Source organism: Schistocerca cancellata, chromosome 7, assembly GCF_023864275.1.
Source record: "Schistocerca cancellata isolate TAMUIC-IGC-003103 chromosome 7, iqSchCanc2.1, whole genome shotgun sequence".
Classification (NCBI taxonomy): Eukaryota; Metazoa; Arthropoda; class Insecta; order Orthoptera; family Acrididae; genus Schistocerca; species Schistocerca cancellata.
Genome location: NC_064632.1, coordinates 274435005 through 274458538, shown reverse-complemented (window position 1 = coordinate 274458538; position 23534 = coordinate 274435005).

The window sequence follows — 23534 nt, the reverse complement described above, 5'->3', positions numbered from 1 at the left end:
ACTGCACTCCAGGAACATAAATAATAGTAACTATCTTTCTTGAATACAATGACTCATTAACAAACATTAAATGTATTATACGATAAACAAGATGACACAGTTCTGGTATTACGTGCGTAATACATGCGCGAACTAGAGGCTGCGAACCTAGCGAGCTGAAGACTATTCTAATCTGACTTCGCTCACGACCTGTGGCTGATTCAGCCGGTGCGATCTGCAAGTCTCTGTCGGTGCCATACGGCGGCGCTGCAAGCGCCAGCGAGTCCAGAGAGGTTGCAAGTGCTGGACCGCTATCGATTATCGCAACCTCTAGAGTGGTGTCTAACGTTGACACCACAAGTACAATAACCAAGTTAGTCCGATGGAGCAGCAACAGTGAAAACAAAAGTAATGTCATTATAATATTTACCTCTGACAGTCCATTAGACTTCCTCCTTCATAAATAAGTTTTCGTTTGAATCTTGATATAATCATGTTGACTGAACAAATTGATAAAGTGAGACTTTACATTTGAAACATAACATTGCCATTACTTCCTCACCCAAACACAGTTTAACACTGTCTGCCCTACTGTGCCCCCGCGCACGTCAGAGATACTAATATAACTTCTGCAATACAGCTTTACAACATCACTGCTTGCTCACAATTGATTCACATAACAAAATTACACATGACACCTATCAATGTTTGGAGATTTCTAATGGAGATACCGTGAAAAATGTTGTGCAAGGCATTCGTGCTGAAGACCGGTCATTGGCAATTTTTTTTTCTAAACTTCAAAGGTGTGTCTAGTTGGATGAGCTGCTTTCACATATTCAACAATTTATGTTTGGTGGTGAGAAACATGATTTAGGGGAGGGATATGCTAATTGCAACCGGGCAGAAGAGCCAGTGATTAAGCAACCTCATCATAAATCCGGTCTTGCAAGCAGTCCGGACTGTTTCCAATGTAATAAAGAAGGGCATATCATGGGTGATAGTAACAAAGTGCCGGTTAGGAGCAAATCGGTCTGGGAACCGTTACAGTGTAATCAGGAAGGGAATTTCGCGCTCAGTTGCAGAAAGGAACGGAATGCAGGTAGTGGAAGTTGACCCCAGAGGAAAGGCGAGTGGGATAATAATATTACGGCCTTAATCAGAGAAACGCGTAAAGTTGTGCATGGTTTGCGCACTTCTCTACCTTTATTTGTGCCACTATTCAAGGAGAACTCATTTGTTCGCTGTTAGATGACAATAGTACACATTCTCTTATCTACAGGAAATAGTATAAACATCTTGTGCTTGTGTTCAAGGCTCCACGGGTTCAGAGACCTTATTTACTTTGTCGTAGTGCGAATGTGGAGGTTAAGCCAGTGGTAGCAAGGGTTGTTCTTTACGTTAAGATTCAGGAATTTAGTTGGCCTACTGAATTTACTACTGTAAAAAACGCTGGCTGTGTGTGCTATTCTCGGCGGTAATTTCCTTAATAAAACCGGCTGTCTGTTAGATTATGCTAACGATGCTACTCAGTTTCAATTTCGTTCAAGGATTAAGTTTCTGTGATGTCAACATCAGTGTCGATCGAGAATATGTAACTTTTAGACTAGCAAACTCAAGTTTGGAACATCACATTTCGACCCGAAGCAAAGTAAGGTCTTATTCAGGGTATTGAACATTTTCCTGAGGTACTTACGACAAAAAAAATTGTTCAAATGTCTCTGAGCACTATGGGACTTAACATCTAAGGTCGTCAGTCCCCTAGAACTTAGAACTACTTAAACCTAACTAACCTAAGGACATCACACACATCCATCCCCGAAGCAGGATTCGAATCTGCGACCGTAGCAGTCGCGCGGTTCCGGACTGAGGCGCCTACAACCGCTCGGCCACAACGGCCGACACTTACGGACAACTTGGGGATTACAGACAGTACTGAATATGCCGTTCATCTGAGTGAGGGGTTGTCGCAATTCAGTCTCTATATCGATTGTCTCCTCCTAAGATGCGAAAATTAAGGAAGCTGGTGGATGAGATGCTTTCTGATGGGTAATTAAACCACGTGTACCTCCTAACGCTTCACCTATGTTTTTAGTAAGGAAACCCCAAGGATATCGGCCAGTAGTGGACCACAGGGCACTCAGTCAAAAGATTGTGTTCGAATCGGTTCCACTGCCTAATCTGCATCATTGTTTTGGATGGTTTTCTGGAGTTAGGTATTTTTCTATGGTTGACTTGAATCAAGTGTGTCATCAGATACCTTTCGCTGAAGAGTCCAAAGCCGAGACTGTATTCACCACAGACTGGATCTTATTGGAACACAAGTGGATGCCTTTTGTTCTTGCTGTGGAAGTTGTGGTACTGAGTCGTTTATTGGAGACGGTATTGGGTGATATGAAGTTCAAATGTGTGTACATCTACCTTGACGACGCCGGCCACTGTGGCCGAGCGGTTCTAGGCGCTTCAGTCTGGAACCGCGCTGCTGCAACGGTCGCAGGTTCGAATCCTGCCTCGGGCACGGATGTGTGTGATGTCCCTCGGTTAGTTAGGTTTAAGTAGTTCTAAGTCTAGGGGACTGATGACCTCAGATGTTAAGTCCCATAGTGCTCAGAGCCATTTAAACCATTCTGAACCTTGACGACGTGGTTTTTATTATGGCAATTTTTAGAATAAGTTTCGGCGTACTACTCAGGTGTAGTGAGTCTTTCGTCGAAGTTATTCTTGGGCGAAGTACCTGAATTGTTCCGTAACTTGGGCGGTGAGCTAAAGAAAGACCCGAAGTTAGGGGTAATTAAGAGCCGTTTTGAAGCGGGCGAGATAGTTCTAGCGTACTCGTTACGCACAGAAATCTTGTGTTGCGGAACTAAGATCTGCCTGCCCAGACAATTAGTCCTACATTCTTCAAGTACATCCATGAATCCACATGTGGGGGCACTTGGGTACGTTCAAATCAATCGCGAAGATCAAGGAGAGCTGGACGTGGCCTAACCTGAATCAGGATGTTAGGCGCTTAGTGAGCCATTGTCAGGATTGTGTAATTCGAGAAGGAGCAAATTGAATTCTGAGAGAACAGCCTCCAATGGAGTAGATTCTTTTATTGACTATGTTGGATCCTTCCCGCGCACTAAGCAGGGAAATAGGTATTTTTTGCTGATTGTTGATGCGTATTCTCAGTTTGTGTGGTTGTTTCTGAGTCTAGCGAGTACTTCCAAAGTCACGTCACAAAATCTGTCTATGGTCTTCTCTATTTTTGGTGCACCTCGGGTTCTGGTTAGTGTTAAAGCTCAGGCATTCTTTATCCAGAGAAATGAAGACATGCGCGGAAAAACGGGCTAAACCCTCAAATGTAAAAGCTTGGGGATAAATGTTGCCATCTGTCACTGGGTACGGGAACTATCAAAATTGACATTGGTTTCATCCCTAAATATCACTTAGCGGTGAGACCAACGTCGATTTTGATAGTTCCCATACCCAGCAACAGATGGCAGCACTTATCTCTAAGCTTTTACATTTTAGGGTAGGCCCTTTTTCGGTATATGCCTTCAGTTTAAAATGTTTTGTTTTGGGAGTGCGTCCACCATGTGACGACAACACCGTACTATCCACTGCCGTTCTTCGCCGAACGTGTCAGTCACAACGTCAAGTCTGCTCTCATCGCATTTCATTCAGACAGTCAAACTGCATCGGTCCAATCGATTTCATGGCTCACGTTTGTGATGAGCACTAGGCATCACCATTCACTTGGGGTAACATGTTCGCGTTCACTGTTAATTCGTCGCCCTCTAATGTTTGACCACCTGTAAATCTGACCGGTAAGCGTTGTCGAGCATTTAAAAAATAGCGGACGTTTAATTTAGGGGCCTGCGCTGCATGACTATTAAGGTACTTTATGGCTTTATAATCTCTGTAAAAGACAAACATGTATTACCAAAATCATTTTCAGCTGTGTAATATTTCTTACATTCCATATCTCTAAAGGCGCAATGATGGATTTTTACATCCACTTATCTAACTTTATTTCACTAATGTGATCTCGTTCTCACTTTCGGTTTCGATTTTTCTTTCTTTAGTTGAAGGGTAGACATACTCTAATTGGTGTCCTCCAACATGTGCTCTGTTGAAGTGTAGCGTTCCTTATTATTATGTTGCGCCGGTATTTCCTCAGATGGCTTCCAAAACTCGACAAAATATTCTGGACTAAATGTCTGGGCTGTACAATGTCAAGTTTGGCTGCCGCAGAAAGCCGATACAAGGTTTCTTCAACGTGCTACACCTTGCTGGAATGAACGCCTACGGAGAGACAACACGAGAAAAAGTTATCTGGCGAATGTTTCTATTTGGACCAACAGAAGAACTGTCTTCTGCGTATCTACAGTCAAGAAAAGGGGGTGTTCAGACATTTGTTGCCAGTACTGAAACGTTTAAGGGGCAGGTACGGAAGACCTGCCAAACAGGAGGATGCAAAAGTTCAAACAAAACTAACAGTTTGTGTGAAGTGCAAGAAATTCGTATGTGGACCATCAGCTGGAAGTGATCAGTACATATGTGCAAAGTGTTTCGATAAAGATGGTGGCTTTGATTGAAAACATCATGTAAAGAAAAACAATGTAACTTCATCGTAATTATCACAGCAACTTATGTCCAGTTTTCTTTCTATATCCTAATAAACACGTGTTTCTGACCTGTTTGGGGCTCTGTTTGAGAACAAATCACAGAGACAAAAAATATTATTTTATAACTATACGTTTATTTGCATTTGTTATTCTGTTTTCAATCAGTAAGGGGTTTACGTCGTATTCTTTACTTTGATCCTGCGCGGTGCACTATGTACATTGATGAACTCTTGACATCAAACGGAAAACCTCATGAAATACTATAAAGTATCCCAAGCAGGGGTTTACGAATTATTACTCCAACCATAACTTTACTCGTCAGCAGTCATATCTTCAATAACCAAATATTTTCACAGAAACATGATCTTGAAATGGGTAATTGCTTGTCTGCCTCACTAGCAAATATATTTATGGACTACGTAGAAATTAGATTCTTTGAAGGAGAAAGCCACTGTAAAAGAAAAGTAATATACTACCTAAGATGCGTAGACACCACGATCCTTCTATTTAAATGACCAGAACAAGAAATTAGCTACTTTCACCAACAGTTTAACAGTAAGCACAAGATCATGACCTTCACAATGGAACAAACCTGAACTCACTATATACTTTCAATACCTTCCGCAAATCCACAGAAATATCTTAATTTGTAATAGCGCTTGTCACCCATGGAGCCATACAGATGCATACGATACATCAGCAGTAGGTCGAGTCACCAAATACCTCTCAGCAATTCATAAATTACAGAAGAACTGAAGACTCGCAGAGCAGTAGAAATCAGTAATGCCTACCATCTAGAGTTAGTCAACAAACTGCGTAAAAAGAAATTAAACACAAACATGAAAGCATTAAAGATGGAATCATGTTGACAAATATTGAAACAAAAAAGGAAAATAAATCTGTAGTGCTTTCACGATGGAGACATGTATTAGTTAGAAAAAAATACACACTAAAGAAAGCAAATCTCAGAATAGGTTTCTAGAAGATCAAAGCATTAGGAGTCAACATCATACATAAAACACACAAAACAACAATATAACCATTCTGGTGTTTAGAAAATCGAATGCACTGAAAGTAGCGAGGCCTACATTGGACTGACTGGCAGAACGTTTAAAACGAATTATAGAGAAAACGAATACAACGAAAATAATTATTCGGCTCTCACCACACATCTCAGAGAGAATAAACATTCCACTGCAAATACATAAAGAAGTCTCACCGCTTTGCATATTTTCTCCTTAGGCCAATTAATGGACATTTAGAAGAAACACAAATCTACTATCACATGACGAAGTAGCGAGAGCAAATTCTAAATGAACAAAGAGAATTGTGCATCAAAGAATTCATAGTAAATTTGTATAGAACTTTAATCAGCATATGAAACGCACACTATCTTTCACTGATCACCAAATACGTGCGTGAGTGCAAACGACACGTAGAAACCTAAAATAGCACCTTAATCAGCATATGAATGCACTCCATCCGACCTCATCAAATACGAGAAAGCAAACTATTGAGTGAAAATTACAATAGCATAACGATACTATCACATGTAAATTCAGTTGAAAAACGAATGGAGTAATATGTTTCCTTTCAAATTGTGCTGGAAAGGAAATGAAAATTTATTGTACAGCAGTGATGCGGTGGAATACTGTGTCTGACACTTAATGTAGTTAATAACATTAATATAATTGCGAAGTAAATTTAGTATATCAGACGTTACAACAAAGTTTTTTACATTAAAATCTGTCAAAATTGCCATTACATCTATGATAAATTAAACCAGAATGACACACAATATAGTCCAATAGGAACAAACTCTCCATAGCGTATACAATATTGTTGCACGTAGATTACACCATGCTGGATAATGACGGAACCACATCTAAGAAAAATGTGTATTATGCATTTCCATTAACACAATGCTGTCAGGTGTAAGAGCATCTGTCATATCTTTTAATGCAGATATGAAATAAATTTGTGTGGGACGACATAAACAGAGCTGTTCATACCAAGCATATTTTAAATAAAAATACGTAGGCAGTTACAACGTGTAGGTAGTTTCCCTCGTGTAGGGCTTGGGAACGCACGAATAAAACGTTGGAAAAGAATATTTCGGTATAAAGCATTAATTCACTTCCGACAGAACGACACAATACAAAGCGTACAGTACTTCGCATGCCTCAGAACGAACTGCTTACCCCAGTCACAGATACGAGTATTCAGCATTTCCGCGTGAGAACGCTAGTCATTGGTCACATATGTCGTGGTGTACCCACAAAATATGAACCATTTAACCAGATATACCTTTACTGTACACATTCCGCTCATCCACTCATAACAAATTTTGTTCCCCGTAATAGGTGACTTGTGGAAATGGCCAAAGCCCGAAACTAGTTAGCCAGTAAATAAACAGAATCTTTCGTATTAAAATGACTTTCATTCAAAAAGAAAATGAATTACTAACATCTAAATTAATTTCTGCGTCAGACAGGCACAAGATATATTATACACCACAATAATTCACCCGGTTTACTTTTAATCTTGGAGAATAAAATTATTTGATTTGGAATCAGTTACCTCAGGTTTCTTTTTAAATGAGAAGAGACTAAGTCGTAACAAGAACACTAATTATTTGCAGTTGATTAAACATAATCAGAATACCAATACCTTTGATGTCGTTTGTCTTACTGGCTTGGCAGAAACCAGCAGAACGAGGGAAGCAAAGTGGCCGCGTAATATTACACATTTTTCGTAATTCAGCAAGCGAAAAAAGAAGGCCGACGAAGATCCGAATAATGCGTACAAGACACGTCTGCATTCTTACTTTCTGAGACTCCAATTATTGCTTGTTATGAACATAACATAAAAGCTTAATTTACACGCCCATATTGCCTGTAGTTGCTTTATAAGTAATGAAAGTATCTTAATGCGATGTTGGTTTTACTTATTGTACGGTATTTTATGCCTCGACAGGAAACACCATCTGTTTGCATGTTTTAGAATTATGCGTTTCTTGATTTGAAACACAGCAGACTGCAATACCACATCCGTTTGTATCTTTCCATCTCTGTAGGCCTCATGTGTTTTGTCTAGTGTTGCCAACTTACGTTACTTTTCTTTGATCTGAAGACGCTCTCTTTCTCTGTGATTCATCATATGTGTGTTGTGTATGGCTTTTAATTATGTTACTATGTATTTATTTAACTTGTTAGACAAATGAAAGTGTAGTAATGTTGAAGATTTAAATGGTGAGTAGTTGGAAGAGGGGGGGAGGGGGAGGGGGGAAAATACAAAGGAACAGTAAATGCAAATTAGAAGAATGGAGAGTGTGCTGCATGAAAAGATGTGAGGAGCAAGAGGTGAAATGAATGGGGACAGAGGTAGAGTGAGTGAAAGGGAAGGATGGAAAAATGTAAAAATCTTTTTCCTCTTACTTTTTTCACTTATTATATATAGTTTTTGGTTTCCATCATTTACCTGGTCACTGAGTAGCTATTTGCTTTGTATTAATGCTTTGGTGTATGAAAGTTTCCCTGAAAATAAAGGAGATATCTGTCTTTACTGATTTTTAAAATGTTCATAATTATATCTATTGTACTTGGTCTGCAATACCCCTGTTTAACTCAGCTGTCAGCCTTCGTTGGTGAAACACCAGAATACTAGCAAGTAGCATATTAGCTTCTCTGTTTGTGTTCCCAGTTTAATTCTTAAATTCTTTCCATGTTTTTGTTAGTTTGTAAACTTTAATTCTTAAAATCATTGCGTGTTTCGTATTTGAGAGTTGTGGTAACGCGTTTTAGTATCCGCAACGTGTACGCGTAGTCCTTATTTGTTTGTTTCTTGACGGCCGCCTTTGGTGAAGTCCCATAAGACTATCAAGTGACATATTTAGTTTTTTTTCATTTTTCTTTTTATAGTTTGTCAAGTTACTAGTAGTAGAATGATTGCGTATGTGCGTGCTGTGTGCAGACGCAGGAGGAGATGGCCGCAGTTCACGAACAGCTGAAGAGATTCATGGCCTCGGTTTGCCACCTTCAAGCAGCTGCCCCTGGGTGCAGCGGCAGCCGAGAAACTGGCTCGTCGCGTGGGACACCAGAGGTGTCGTTTGTTTCGCACACGGGCTCTGCTTCCAAGGCAGCTTCCAGCGTAACAGACGCAGGGCATCCGCGTTCACTGTAGGTTGAGTGGCGGCTTGTTACGCGGGCGCGTCGCCCGCGGCGGAGAGTCACTGAGGAGGCTGGCCGTCTGGACCCGCATATTCACTCTGTGAGGGGACATGTGGGCGCTCCTTCAGCACGGTCCGAGCAGACAGACTGGGGAGGGTTTGCTAGTTATCGGTAGCTCCAAGGCTAGGAGATTTATGGGGCACCTTAGAAAAATAACGTCCACACCTCCCACATCGGAAAGAACACCAATGTGCTCTCTGTATGTCTGCCAGCGAGGCTCATCCGAGATGTGGACGAGGAGGGTGTAGGATGCAGAAGTCTGCAAATTGTTGCTCATGACGGCACCAGTGAAATTTGTCGCTTGATTTCTGTGGCCATCCTTTGTTTCTACGGGTGGCTGCCGGCTTCTCTCGCGGTGTAAATGCAGAGCTCACATCGTACCCAGCCACAGTCGATCCGGGTCATTCGGTTTTGAGCCGAGTGGAGGATCTCAACCAGAGACTCCATCGATTCTGCGTCGGACACGGGGCTACGGTGGTAGATCTCTGGAGCTGCGTTATAGGGTGCAGATTTGTAGATCTCCCCTTCATACGGGTGCACTACACAAAGGTAGCAGCTACTCGGAAAGCATAGTGCTTGTCGAGCAAACATAGGTGGCTTTTACGCTAGGCGGCAGACTGAGGTCCTCTTATGAACTCGGCAGGCGATACGAAGAGACTGAAGTAAGATCGCTTGCTCATGAGAGACGCATCGACTGTCAAAATTTTAACAGACGTATGTCGAAGTATTCGTATCGAGGTTCTCCAAATTTACTGGCCTCCAGGAAAGTTTTGGCGCTCAAATAATTCTCGGGACCGCGAGCTGCCTGAAACCCTAAGGAGAAAGCTCTGAAATATTTAGCGATTCATGGAACATGTATCGGAAAAACATATTGGACGCCGTATGTGGGGGTGTGTTCATTGCAACTGACAAAAATATCGTCTCTATTGAGACCGAATTGAAGTGAAACACTGGAATTATCCAGACTCTCATAACAGATTCAAGTGAAATCAAGTTAATAGTTTCCTGTTTTTACCGGCCACGCAATTCCACTGTCATACTTTTAGAGTTGTTCAAGGAAAGCCTGCGGTCAGTACGACGAGGTCTTGCAGTATTAGTTGTAGATGACCTTAACTTACCGAGTACAGATTTGAATGTCTATGGATTCATTGCAGGTGGTATGGACAGACAATTCTATGAAGTACTTCTGAACATGTTTTCCGAAAACTGTCTTGAACACCTAGTTAGACAACCCACACGCAATGGAAATATTTTAGATCTTTTAGCTACAAAAAGACCTGACCTTATCGAAATATTCAGTACAGAAGCAGGGGTTAGTAAACATGATGTGATCGTAGCGACGATCTACTAGTCTAGGGCAGCAAGAGAAGACTGCAAAATGAAAGCTCGAGTTTAAAATTTCACGTATAAGAAATCTCTCACGCAGGAGGATCGTATAAACTTGACGTCATTTGATCGCCCCACACTTCCGTAAGGAGGACATAGAAATAGACGTCCTTGAAGTAAAGAAGCAATTAAAAGGCTTGAAAACACATTAGTCACTAGGTGCAAATGGAATCGCAGTTCGGTTTTACAGAGAGTATTCTGCTGTTTTGGACCCTTACTTACACTTCATTTATCGTGAATCTATCGCCCAGTGAAAAGACCCAAACAAATGGGAAAAAGTGCAGGTGTCCCTCGCATATAAGAAAGGTAAAAGAACTGACCCCCGCAACTATAACAACGAATTATTGCACTATTCTTGAACACATTATGAGTTCGATTATATTAAGTTTCCTTGAGAGTGAAAATCTTCTGTCCACAAATCAGCACGGATTTAGAAAACATCACCCTTGCGAAACACAGCTTGCCCTTTTCTCACGTAATATCCTCCAAAACATATACGGAGGGCAAGAGGCAGCTTCCACATTCCTAGACTTCCGGAAAACACTTGCCACGGTGCCTCACTGTAGACTGTTGGCGTAGGTCAGAGTAATAGAGTCGAGAATGTTGTCATCTATGGGGAATGTTCATCAGAGACAAATGTATCGTTAGGAGTGCACCACGGAAGTGTAATAACACCTCTTTTATTCGCTATATACGTAAATGACCTGATGGACAAATGGGTCAAATGGCTCTGAGCACTATGGGACTTAACATCTGGGGTCATCAATCCCCTAGAACTTAGAACTACTTAAACCTAACTACCCTAAGGACATCACACAACACCCAGTCATCACGAGGCAGAGAAAATCCCTGACCCAGCCGGGAATCGAACCCGGGAAACCGGGCGTGGGAAGCGAGAACGCTACCGCACGTCCACGAGCTGCGGACCCTGATGGACAGGTTGAGGAACAAGTGAAATGCTCTTTTCTAGTGACGCTGTATAGTACGAGACGTTGTCCAGTTAAGTGACTGTAGGGATTTACACGATGACTTAGACAAGATTTCTGGTTGGTGCGATGAATGACAGCTTGTTGTAAACGTAGAAAAATATAAGTTAATCTGAATGAGTTGGAAAAACAGTCCTGTAACGCTCGAATGCAACATTAGTAGGGTACAACTTGACAGAGTCACTCCGATTGAATACCTAGACGTAACTTTGCAAAACGATATGAAACGGAATGAGGACGTCAGTTTGGTAGTAGGTAAGGCGAACGCTTGACCTCGTTATAGAGGGAGAATTTTACAGGACACGGCTTGTAGAACGCTAATGCGACCAATTCTTGAGCTGTGTTCGAGAGTTTGAAATCACCACCAGCACGGATTAAACGGAGACATCGAAGCAATTCATAAGTGTTGCCAATAGTTCAGCACGCAATTACTATGGAAATCCTGGGGCAGAAGACGATGCTTTTTCCGCAAGGTACTATTGCAAAAATTTAGGAATCTAGGAACCATGGAGATAAGATGCGAGAAATTACGGCTCGTACTGAGTCTTTCAGAGAGTTCTTTTTCCCTCGCTCTATTTGCATGTTGAACAGTAAAGTAAATGATTAGTAGTGGTATAAGGTACCCTCCACCGTGCACCGTACGGTGGCTTCCAGAGCATGTGTGTAGACTTAGATGAAAGGGGGCCTACAAATATTGAATGACTTGTAGTGATTTCCGTGGTCTGTATATCTTGTGTCCTGCCAGTCTCTGCAATTGAGCTGAAACAGGGTGAGAATTATTGAGCTAAATGAAATAAAATCGTCATAACTTCTGAACGGTTTCCGTTAGGACGTTCAAACTGCACGGTTGGCCGCGAAGCACGATGGGAATGAGTACGGTTTGGTTTAGTTACGAATCCCACTTTCATTTGGATGGGTTTGTCGATAAGCAAAATTGGCGCATTTGCGGGAATGAGAAACAAAATTCGCGATCGAGAAGTCTCTCACCCTCAACAGGTGTGCAATATCCAGTCACAGAATAATCGGTGCGAAATTCCTTGATGGCACGGTGACTACCGAAGAGTACGTGAAGGTTTTGGAAGATGATTTCATCCCCATTATCCAGAGTGGCCCTGATTTCGACAAGATGTGGTCCTGGAAGAGAGCCTTGGGGACCGCGTTCAGGCTCCGGGGTGCCCAGAGGCCACTGTCATGAGCCTCGATTAGCCGCCATATTATCCGGATCTGGTCACACGCGACTGATTTTTGTGGGCCTATATTAAAGACAAGGCAAGGTGTAGAGCAATAAACTCAAAACCACTGCAGAGTTGAAAATAGCCATTCAGGAGGTCATCGACAGCCTTCGATGTTCCGACACTTAAGCTGGTCATGATGAATTTATCTACTCTTCTGCACCACATAGTCGCCAATGATGGTAGGCATATCAGATATGTCATAAACTAAATCCGAATATCTGTAGTGACGTTTACAAAGAATATAGTGACTGTAACTAATTTATGTTTTTTTTCATATAGTTCAATATTTGCCACCACGTACATACCAGATTGTTGGTATCTGTCTGCTTTCGTTTCTAGTTTAGAGATGGTTAGACAGAACGTCAGTTTGCAAATTAATTAGAGACCACTCATTACTTTTATTTTAATAAAACGTTATTTGATTTTCAGGCATTGTTAATGCTTTGCTTTTTGGATATATCCCACATTAGTATGTCAATTTATTGTTGTAGGTCAGTGTATGACTTCCTTTTGTGATTGTGCTGCATCTACCGATTTGTGTTGGTGTGATTTGGTTTGTTTATTTCAATGAAACGTTATTTCATTTGCAGTCATTGTTAATGCTTTGCTTTTTGGTTACATCACCTATTAGTATGTGGATTTATTGTAAAGGTCAATGTATGGATCTCTCTTGTGATTGTGATGCTTCTGCCGGTTTGTGTTGGTGTGATTTGGTTTGTTTGTTCATGATTTGCATCTTAGTTTTTCTGTTCAGTTTTCCTCCTAGTGTTTCTTCGAATCAGTTTCTTAATCGTAACCGTTTCGAAGTGGATAGCTTCTTTTGGTAATTAGAACTGTCAAAGGGAATATTATTGTGTCTGTTTAGGATGTATCTGATTTCAGTATGTTTGTGGTTCTGTGAGTGATTCGTTGTTGTGTATTTTCTGAATTTGTCGAAGGTGTAATTGTGATGGTGCTTTCTTGAGTAGATGCCTTGAAACTTGAGTGTATTTTCTTGATCTTCTTCTGTTGTAAGCGTTATGTTCTTGTGTACAGTTGGTAGCTCTGTTTTTTGTAATGGTTGTTTTCTCTTCTGAGTTTGTCTGCACACCCTTTAAATCTTAAAAACCATCACTACAACTTCATTTCTCTTAAAAATTAATTAAATGCATGATAACATTATTAAATGACATATCACACTCGTCACGAATCACATGGAGAGGAAATGTTTTTAGATCACAGAAAAAACTAGCTGTAAAGTTAGCAACACTAGAGAAAACACACGACGCATATGTGGGTGGAAAGATGCAAACAGTGGCGGTGCTATACTCTGGTGCCTTTCACATCAAGAAATGCAAAGTTCTGCAAAACAACAAGGGATTAGGTCGGAATCAGTAGTGTCAATCGAAGGCATAACTCAATGTTCTAACAGACGGCGTTTCTTAATGTGGGACAAAACCAGGCTAAAATATCGAAAGTAAAATCAGCATCGTCTGTAACCCACTATTTTTCGATCTAAAATGAAAACGAGTTTGTAGATATCTTTCATTATAGACCACTGATGACGTTTTATTCCAATAAAACGAAACGCGTTCGTTGACATAAATACGCATTTTTACTGTCGTTGCAAAGACGGAATTAAAGTACCTTCAATATTATGAACGATGTAGCTCATAGGGTAGTTTTTAACATCTTCGTTTTGGTTTCAGAGAACTGAACAACGCTTAACTGCAACATGATAAAATGCACAGAGTTTCTGACACGGAACTCTTGCAAAATCGAAGTTTTATTGTCTGAAGGTGGCCAGCCAGTGGAGCTCAGAATTTAAATTTTTGAGCTGAAGGATGGAAGACCACGAACGAAGTACTCACATTAAAAAGGGTGCAGGACGGGGATGCAGGCCTTCTCCTCTACTGCTCAGTCTCTGTATCGAAGTAACGATGGTGGAAATAAAAGAAAGTTTCAGGAGTGGGGTTAAAATTCAGTGCGAAATTATACCAATGATAAGATTCACTGATGACATTGCTGCCCTCAGTGAAACTGAAAAAGAATTGCAGGGTCTGTTCAATGGAATGAAGTGGCTGATGAGCACTGAATGTGTATTGAGAGTATGTCTAGGCAAAACGAAAGTAATTAGCAGTAACGAAATGAGAGAGAAACTTATCAAAAATCAGGACTACGAAGTTGAAGAATTGAAGGAACTGTGCTATCCTGGAAGTAGGCGAATAAAAGGATTTGACAGAATGGGCAAGAAATGGAAGGAACTATCCCACACTGAATTATTAAAAAATTAGAGGAATATAGAATCTCTTGTAATTTCACTTACATTAAAGTCTTTTGGGTATGTGACTGCATGACATTACAGGTAAAACCACCATTGTTTCAGCTACGGTTACAGACAACTTTCATCAGTTGACTCTGACATCTTGGAGATACAACACAGTACCTTAGATGATATAGTTTTGAGGTTTTGCTCCTTTTAGATTTATCTGAAGTCCTTGATCTTATAAACCGTCACGTTTAGCTTAGAAATTTTGCTGCACTTACTTACAATTGGCTTAAGTCTTATCTTCTTTATAGACAGAGAAAAACTAAAAGTACCTCTCGTTATCAAGTGCAATTAGAGTATAAACGTTTTATTACAGCAAAATGTACTGCTGATTTAGAGTAAAGTGTTTCCATGTCAATATACAAACCAGAATGGCTTATAAATGCTATCGTTATGAACAGCAAGAAAATAAATTTAAACACGTATAATCAGGCAAAGAGCGATTATTGTTCTGAGTTTAACAAAACAATTGACGGAGTTATAAGAACGGGCTAGGTGGTCCATGAATGTGTGCAAAAGTTAAATATGTTTAATCGTGTTTTTTTTTCTGGCATCACACAAGTAACTTTCAGCAGTAACAGAGAAATTGATCAGTGTGAAACTGTAAATAGGAATGAATTTCACAATAATACGCTTCATCGTAAGACCCTATATCAAAAATATATTAAATAAGCTAAAATGCTCTACAATGTGTAGCTTATCAAGCGATAGAGACAAAAAATTAAATGTTAAGGACATTTACAATGTCTTCCGCATTAAGGTTGCATTTTGCCATTGTTTCCTTTGAATATTCCAGTACGAATTGCAGTTACCTAGCTGATCAAACTTGACAATAGCCAGTAATGTGGGTGTAACATTTTGTCTTCTAGTTAACAGTAGAAGTTTTAGTAAATCATGCAATGGCAAATAAAACAAGAATAAAAAATAAATATGGCCTTTGACACTTTCAGGTTTAAGAGCTACGATGTCAACATTGAGCAGACAAGTAATTAGGTGTTACAGTACACGACGAACACGTAATTGTTGTTGTTGTTGTGGTCTTCAGTCGTGAGACTGGTTTGATGCAGCTCTCCATGCTACTCTATCCTGTGCAAGCTTCTACATCTCCCAGTACTTACTGCAACCTACATCTTTCTGAATCTGCTTAGTGTATTCATCTCTTGGTCTCCCTCTACGATTTTTACCCTCCACGCTGCCCTCCAATGATAAATTTGTGATTCCTTGATGCCTCAGAACATGTCCTACCAACCGGTCCCATATTCTAGTCAAGTTATGCCACAAATATCTCTTCTCTCCAATTATATTCAAAACCTCCTCATTATCTGATCTACCCAACTAATCTTCACCATTCTTCTATAGCACCACATCTCTTCTTGTCCAAACTATTTATTGTCCATGTTTCACTTCCATACATGGCTACACTCCATACAAATACTTTCAGAAACGACTTCCTGACACTTAAATCTATACTAGATGTTAACAAATTTCTCTTCTTCAGAAACGCTTTCCTTGCCATTACCAGTCTACATTTAATATCCTCTCTACTTCGACCGTCATCAGTTATTTCGCTCCCCAAATAGCTAAACTCTTTTATTACTTTAAGTGCCTCATTTCCTAATCTAATTCCCTCAGCATCACCCGACTTAATTCGACTACATTCCATTATCCTCGTTTTGCTTTTGTTAATGTTCATCTTATATCCTCCTTTCAAGACACTGTCCATTGCGCTCAAGTGCTCTTCCAAGTACTTTGCTGTCTCTGACAGAATTACAATGTCATCGGCGAACCTCAAAGTTTTTAATTCTTCTCCATGGATTTTAATAACTACTCCGAGTTTTTCTTTTGTTTCCTTTCCTGCTTGCTCAATATACACATTGAATAACGTCGGGGATAGGGTTCAACCCTGTCTCACTCCCTTCCCAATCACTGCTTCCCTTTCATGCCCCTCAACTCTTATAACTGCCATTTGGTTTCTATACAGATTGTAAATAGCCTTTCGCTCCCTATATTTTACTCCTGCCATCTTCAGAATTTGAAAGAGAGTATTCCAGTCAACTTTGTCAAAAGCTTTCTCTAAGTCTACAAATGCTAGAAACGTAGGTTTGCTTTTCCTTACTCTCGCTTCCAAGATAAGTCGTAGGGTCAGTATTGCCTCACGTGTTCCTACATTTCTACGGAATCCAAACTGATCTTCCCAGAGCTCGGCTTCTACTAGTTATTCCATTCGTCTGTAAAGAATTCGCGTTGGTACTTTGCAGCTGTGACTTATTAAACTGAAAGTTCGGTAATTTTCACATCTGTCAACACCTGCTTTCTTTGTGATTGGAATTATTTTATTCTTCCTGAAGTATGAGGGTATTTCGCCTGTCTCATACATCTTGCTCACCAGATGGTAGAGTTTTCTTAGGACTGGCTCTCCCAAGGGTGTCAGTAGTTCTAATGGAATGTTGTCTACTCGCGGGGCCTTATTTCGACTTAGGTCTTTCAGTGCTCTGTCAAACTCTTCACTCAGTATCGTATCTCCCATTTCATCTTCATCTATATACACGCAATTATTACGGACGTAATTCTGTGACAGCATAAGTAGTCGCTAGCACACGAAGATCGGCGGAAAATTATGTTCTTCGAAAACGGGTAATTGTATAATTCTTCAGGTTATCGCACACCCGACAGCTGAAATCTCACATCAGTAATTACCCTTAAAGCGGCGAAATCTCCCCTGCGCCGTCTGAATTTGTCTTTTCGATAGAGTGAAGCAATCATTCGGTTGACAATTGAGGCTATGTGGCTGACAGGCGTATCAAACCAAATTAAGCGAAACGTCGATGTTGGCAGACGTTGTGCCGCAACAGCCTATTCACAGTGGCGATGAAATACGAAGCATCTGTCAGGCCAGTTGGAATGTTGCCTTCGAAAGGGAAGAAAATATCCTGTGCTGTTAATTACTTTCCTGTGACGCGTCTCCGCGGGACCGCGTAATGTCTGTCTCTTCTTGGCAAATGTCCACAGACGACGAAACAATTAACTTTACAGAAAAATAAGAATAACAAGCAGTAAAGGCACATATAAGAGTAGCTGAAGGTAATGGTTTGGGATACATCAAAGGGTACAGTTTGAAGAGCCGTTTGAAAATGATGGAATGATAGGGACAGAAAAACTGGAGTTGATAGGTTAGCGTAATTTCAAATTGTAATGCCATAGCTTTAGACATTGAGAAAATGATTAAGATTAGTGTTTAATTTTCTGTCAACTACGTTGTCTTTAGAGATGGAATTTAAGTTCAAATAGGGGCAGGAAACAGAGAAAACCTAAAAATGGATGCCCACGTAACGAACTGAATCACTTTCCTCCGACACACAACTTCAATTACTTGAACGCCACACCACTTCAGTCTGCGAAAATATTTATACAGAGATCACCATTCTGTTAGATTTATATAATAATTTACTGTGTCACAGTCGCTTAAATACCTGTGAAAAATACACGTCATCGGTTTCGGAAAGTAGATGTGATGATTCCATTTAAAGGCTTCGTGGAGATACATAACAAATACAATTAGAGAATCATTTTATCATGTGGTGGTGTACATTCATTGGAATGTCTTAGTTGGTTTCATGATATCTGAGGTGCCTAATTATTTTTCTTATACATCTGTACGAAGGTATTTAGTGGGTTCATCCATATGAAGATGGAGTCTACTTACCGAAACCGGTAATGTAAACATTTTATGTACATTTAAGAGATCATGGTGTAATAAATAATGAGACAAATATTTACAAAGATCGCAGACATCTAGTTGGCAAATACGTTAGTTTTTAAAAAGCGTTACATTTTGTCTATTACACTTACTTGTAGCGATTAGTGCAATGCTACCCACCTGAAAGTTAATAAAAGTCACCACAGCTGCTGTTACATGTACATTTATTACATCATAACTTGTTTCGTTCTAAATGAACGTCTTCAGGTGACAAAATATGCCAGTGTCATGGCACCTGTACGTTTTGCCACCTGAAGGAACGGGTTGTGATGTAACAGACGCACATGTAATAACTACTGTGGAGGCTTTTGAGCTGTAGGGGCACAAAATGATCAAGATTATTACGAATTATCTGTTTTGTGTATATTTCTTCGTTCTTTCGATTTGTTTCTGTATAGTATTTCTTATAGCCTGTCATCTCTTGATCCTAATGACGTGGTCTTTCCATTTCCCCCTGTATTACTCTACTTTTTTCATTTACAAACATTAATTACAGATCTGATTTAATTTCTGTACTTCACTTTCGATATTGTCTACGTTACTTCATGCCTGAGAAATCTCATTCCCCAATTCTGGACTCTCAGTGTATCCTGTTTCGTAGTTACTTAGGTTTCGCTTGCATAACGGGCGTGAAACAATTTTAAAATTTCGTAAGTGTCTCTTTCCTTCCTTCGCAGAGTTAGTCTAATAGTTACATTTCTCTATCTTATGTAGAAAATTAATTTCGTCTTTACGTGGTATATTGCATACGAAGTATTTAAAATTATCAATAACGTTCTTGATGAAAACCTGTAGTTGGTTAATTACGTGGTGCATATCGTTACACGAATCCAGGCTGGAGGAACTTTGTTGCAGTATGTAAGGGCCATGTACTTTTATACATGATATTTGTACTCACTATTATTTATTTTTATAGATGTTTTATTAATTTATTCTTTCATGTGCAGTCAAGTCGTCTGTCGATGGTAAAACACGATAGGAGCCCAAATAATACCCAGCTGGAGGGAATGAAGAAAGTGTAGGTTGTTTCAAAACGTACGGCATAACTTTAATGTGTTATAGCATCAAAACTAATTAAGATATTCACAACGTATTTACTGCATGTTGAAATACGGCAATGACACAAGTTGAAAATATGCTCACTATTTTTTATTTTATTTACTTAAATTTGCCATATTTCGTGACAGTACCTTTTCCATTAAACATTTACACGGCGATATAGTCTTGGCTTCAGTTGTCTAAGTATGATTCCACAATGCATCTTTGTTGGTTGCAGAATTGACGTGGTTCAACGTGTTTCTCTCATTTTGGTGTTTCAAATACAGTTTCTTCAAATGTAGTTTCTTCTTTTTAGTTAATACAAAAATAATAGTAACATACTTCAAAATTTTTTTTTTTGACGGCGACCTTCACATTGTTCTTCCGACAACACCATGGTCAACACACACCAAGAGTTAGCTGCCGACTAAGTACAGTCAAAGACGACTCCAACGTCAAAGATGTTTTACACCACACACAATCTTCCAGTTGTAATCAGTCTCTTTGCTATTCTTCGATACATTTTCTAATAGTAATCAATATGCTTTTACTCTCAGAAACAGAAATAAATTAACATATAATAAGACAAATTATAATAAATCCTGACAAAAATATAAGAAAACATTTAAATTCGGTATCGACAAATACGGTAAAAAAATTACATCTCCCAGATCCATTACAACTGCTCCCCAGGGCTTTTGTTGTTATGGACATATACAACAAAATCCCGACCGCACTCATTAATGGATCTGTATTACACAATTAGTACATTAATGATGCAGTCTGATAACCTCTTCCAAATTTGGACTCTTTGAATCTGTGGACTTGTTACTGGCTGTTGTTGCAATGATACTTCCCCATCAATCTCATACACAAAAATTCAAGTAAAGAAATTATTTGACATGACAAATATACATGGTATAAAACATACATGAGAAATATTCTAACATACAGCATACAGATTGAAAATAATAGAAAGGGAAAACTCATTTCCTAGAATAAGATTTAAATTTTTTTTAAATATTAATGTTAATTTCATTATGCTTGCATATTGTACAGTAAAAATGATACTGGACATATATAGTGTAATGTGTTTTTCTCTATATTTGCCTTATATATATATATATATATATATATATATATTTTAACTTCGGATTTTTTTTAATTTTTATATTTTTTTATTAGTCATGGGTTTTTTTTGTTTTTTGTATTTTTTTGCTTATGATTTTCTTTTTAAATTTTTTAACTCATGGTTTTTTATATTTTTTTTCTTCTTGTGATTTTCTTCTTTTAGTACAGTTAAAGATACATCAGTATTATCTAATTTTTTTTTGCAATTATTTATGTACACTTTCCTCTACTACAATATTACTACAAGTCACATTCTTGTGAAGAGTACTTTTGCTCCCCACAACATCAGTATAAACAACAATAAACTGCTCATATATCATGAGGCTTTATCTAAAATTGGTTTTGAAACTTATACCTTTGCATGCATGCTTCCAAAAATTAGAAAAATTCAGAAATGCTCACTATGGAGACCTTTTTTTTGTAAAAAGTAAAAAAAATCTTTCTCTCATTTTTTGTTACAACAGTGTTTTTTCATCTGGTTTCAATTAACATGTGACTTCAAATTATTACTTTATACATGCAAATATACACACTTGGTTGTACAGGCAGTTTTGATCTAACAAGCATATTCCAGTGGAGGACTTTTGTTTTAGATGATAATAGGTTATTTAAATTTTGAAATTATGATTTTTGTTTATACAGTTTTAAAGAGACGACATTCCTGAGACCAAATAATTTCTTTGACTTAGGATACACCAAACGATAAGCATTAGGGTGTGGATTTTCTATGACTTCAAAAGGCCCAATATAGATATCAAAGAATTTTTTAATTTCTGAAGTTAACATTTTTGATTTTTCATGAGATTTGACCAGAACAAGATCCCCAATTTTAAAAGTGGTTAATCTTACCCTATTGTTATGTCTTTTATTCCTCTTTTCCCCTTGTTTCCTCATAGTTTCCCTGACAATATCTTCTCTCTCTTGCATAGTTAAAGGTGTACATTTAGGAAATTCAATAAGTTCTGATATAAGATTTGGAGGTCTAATATTAAACATAATCTCATACGGTGAAAATCTTGTGGAACTATGTTGTAGGCTATTCATAATATCTTCAAAATTTCGAATGTGCTCAAACCAGGTTGGATGTTTATGGCTACAATAGGTTCTACAAAGTCTCCCAATTTCCCTCATATATCTTTCTGCAGGATTGGTGGATGGAGAATAAACAGATATAAGTATATGCTTCAATTTTGATCTTTCAATAAACTTTTTCCAAATTTTAGAGGTGAACTGTGAACCATTATCTGATAATATAGCTTTTGGTTTACCCACCTGTGCGAAATAATCTCTTTCAATTTTTATTATAATTTCATGGCTAGTAGCTTTTTTCACTGGATATAGTTTAATTAATTTTGAAAATACATCTACCATAACAAATATGTAACAGTGACCACCTTTACTCTTTGGTAACATTCCATATAAGTCCACTGCGATAAGATCTAAAGGTTTTTCCGGAATAATGTTTTGCATCTCTCCACCACATCTTTTATTGCTCACTTTAACTCTCTGACATTTGTCACAGGTTGCCAATTCTTTTCTTACCTTCTTTCCAATATTGTAAAAATAAACATTTTCTTGTATCTTTTGAATACACTTCTGTATCCCACAATGACCAAAACTTTCATGTATGTAAATGATCAGCTTATCAGCATCTGCCTCTGGCCAACACAGTTTCCAATTATCAGAATCTACATCTGTTCTCCGAAATAAAATCCCCTTATGCAATTTGTAAAATTTATCAAGTTTCTCATACCCCTTCTTGCCTAAACATTCTTTGATTAATTTCCAACTCTGATCTAAATTTTGATTTTTTCTAATTTTGTTACACATAGCTCTAATTATTTTCTCATTTTCCACCCCTTTCAAGTATCTAATTTTAAATTGCTTTTCCTCCTCTTGTTCAAAAATCTCCTTTTCTCCCCCAATTGGTAACCTTGAAAGTGAATCAGCTACTACATTCTCAGAACCTTTTATGTGTTTGATTTCAAAGTCAAACTGTTGCAGAAAAATTGCCCATCTGGTCAATCTACTGTGGTATAATTTGCACTCTTGTAAGTAACTCAAAGCTTTGTGATCCGAAAATACTATGATTTTATGTCCAACAAGGTATATTCTAAATTTTGTAAAAGCCCAATGAATTGCCAAAAGTTCCTTCTCTGTGACTGTATAATTTTTTCCATGCTTGAGCAACATTCTGCTTGCAAATGCTATGGTACAATGTATCTTAACTCCATTCTCTACTCTTTCTTGAAATAACTCTGCTCCAAGCCCATAATTACTGCTATCCGTGTTCAAACAAAATGGTAAATTAAAATCAGGTCTGTGTAATAAGTGTTGCTTCCTCAACTCTTGCTTAATTTTATCAAACTCTTCCTGACAACTTTTATCCCAAACCCAAACAGTGTTTTTCTTAAGTAATTGACTTAAACATGGTGCATTCAGACTCTGTTCACTTATATGTTTTCGGTAATAACCGCATAACCCAAAGAACGACTTTAATTGTTTTTTAGTCTTAGGAATAGGAATTTCTGAAATTGCTTTAATTTTTTCTGGATCTGCCAAAATTCCCTTGTCTGTGACAACATGACCCAAAAATTTTAATTCAGAAACTGCAAATTTACATTTCTCTAATTTCAATGTCATCCCCCCTTTTCTAAGTTTTTCACAAACTGACTTCAAAATTAAAAAATGTTCCTGCCAATTTTGCCCTGTAACCAAAATGTCATCTACATAAATTATCAGTTTAGACGCAAGTTCTTGCCCCAGTACATGATCCAAAGCTCTTATAAATTCGGAAACAGAAGAATTTAACCCAAATGGCACAACACAATATTGGTAACTCTTACCATTGTACAAGAAAGCAGTATATTTTCTA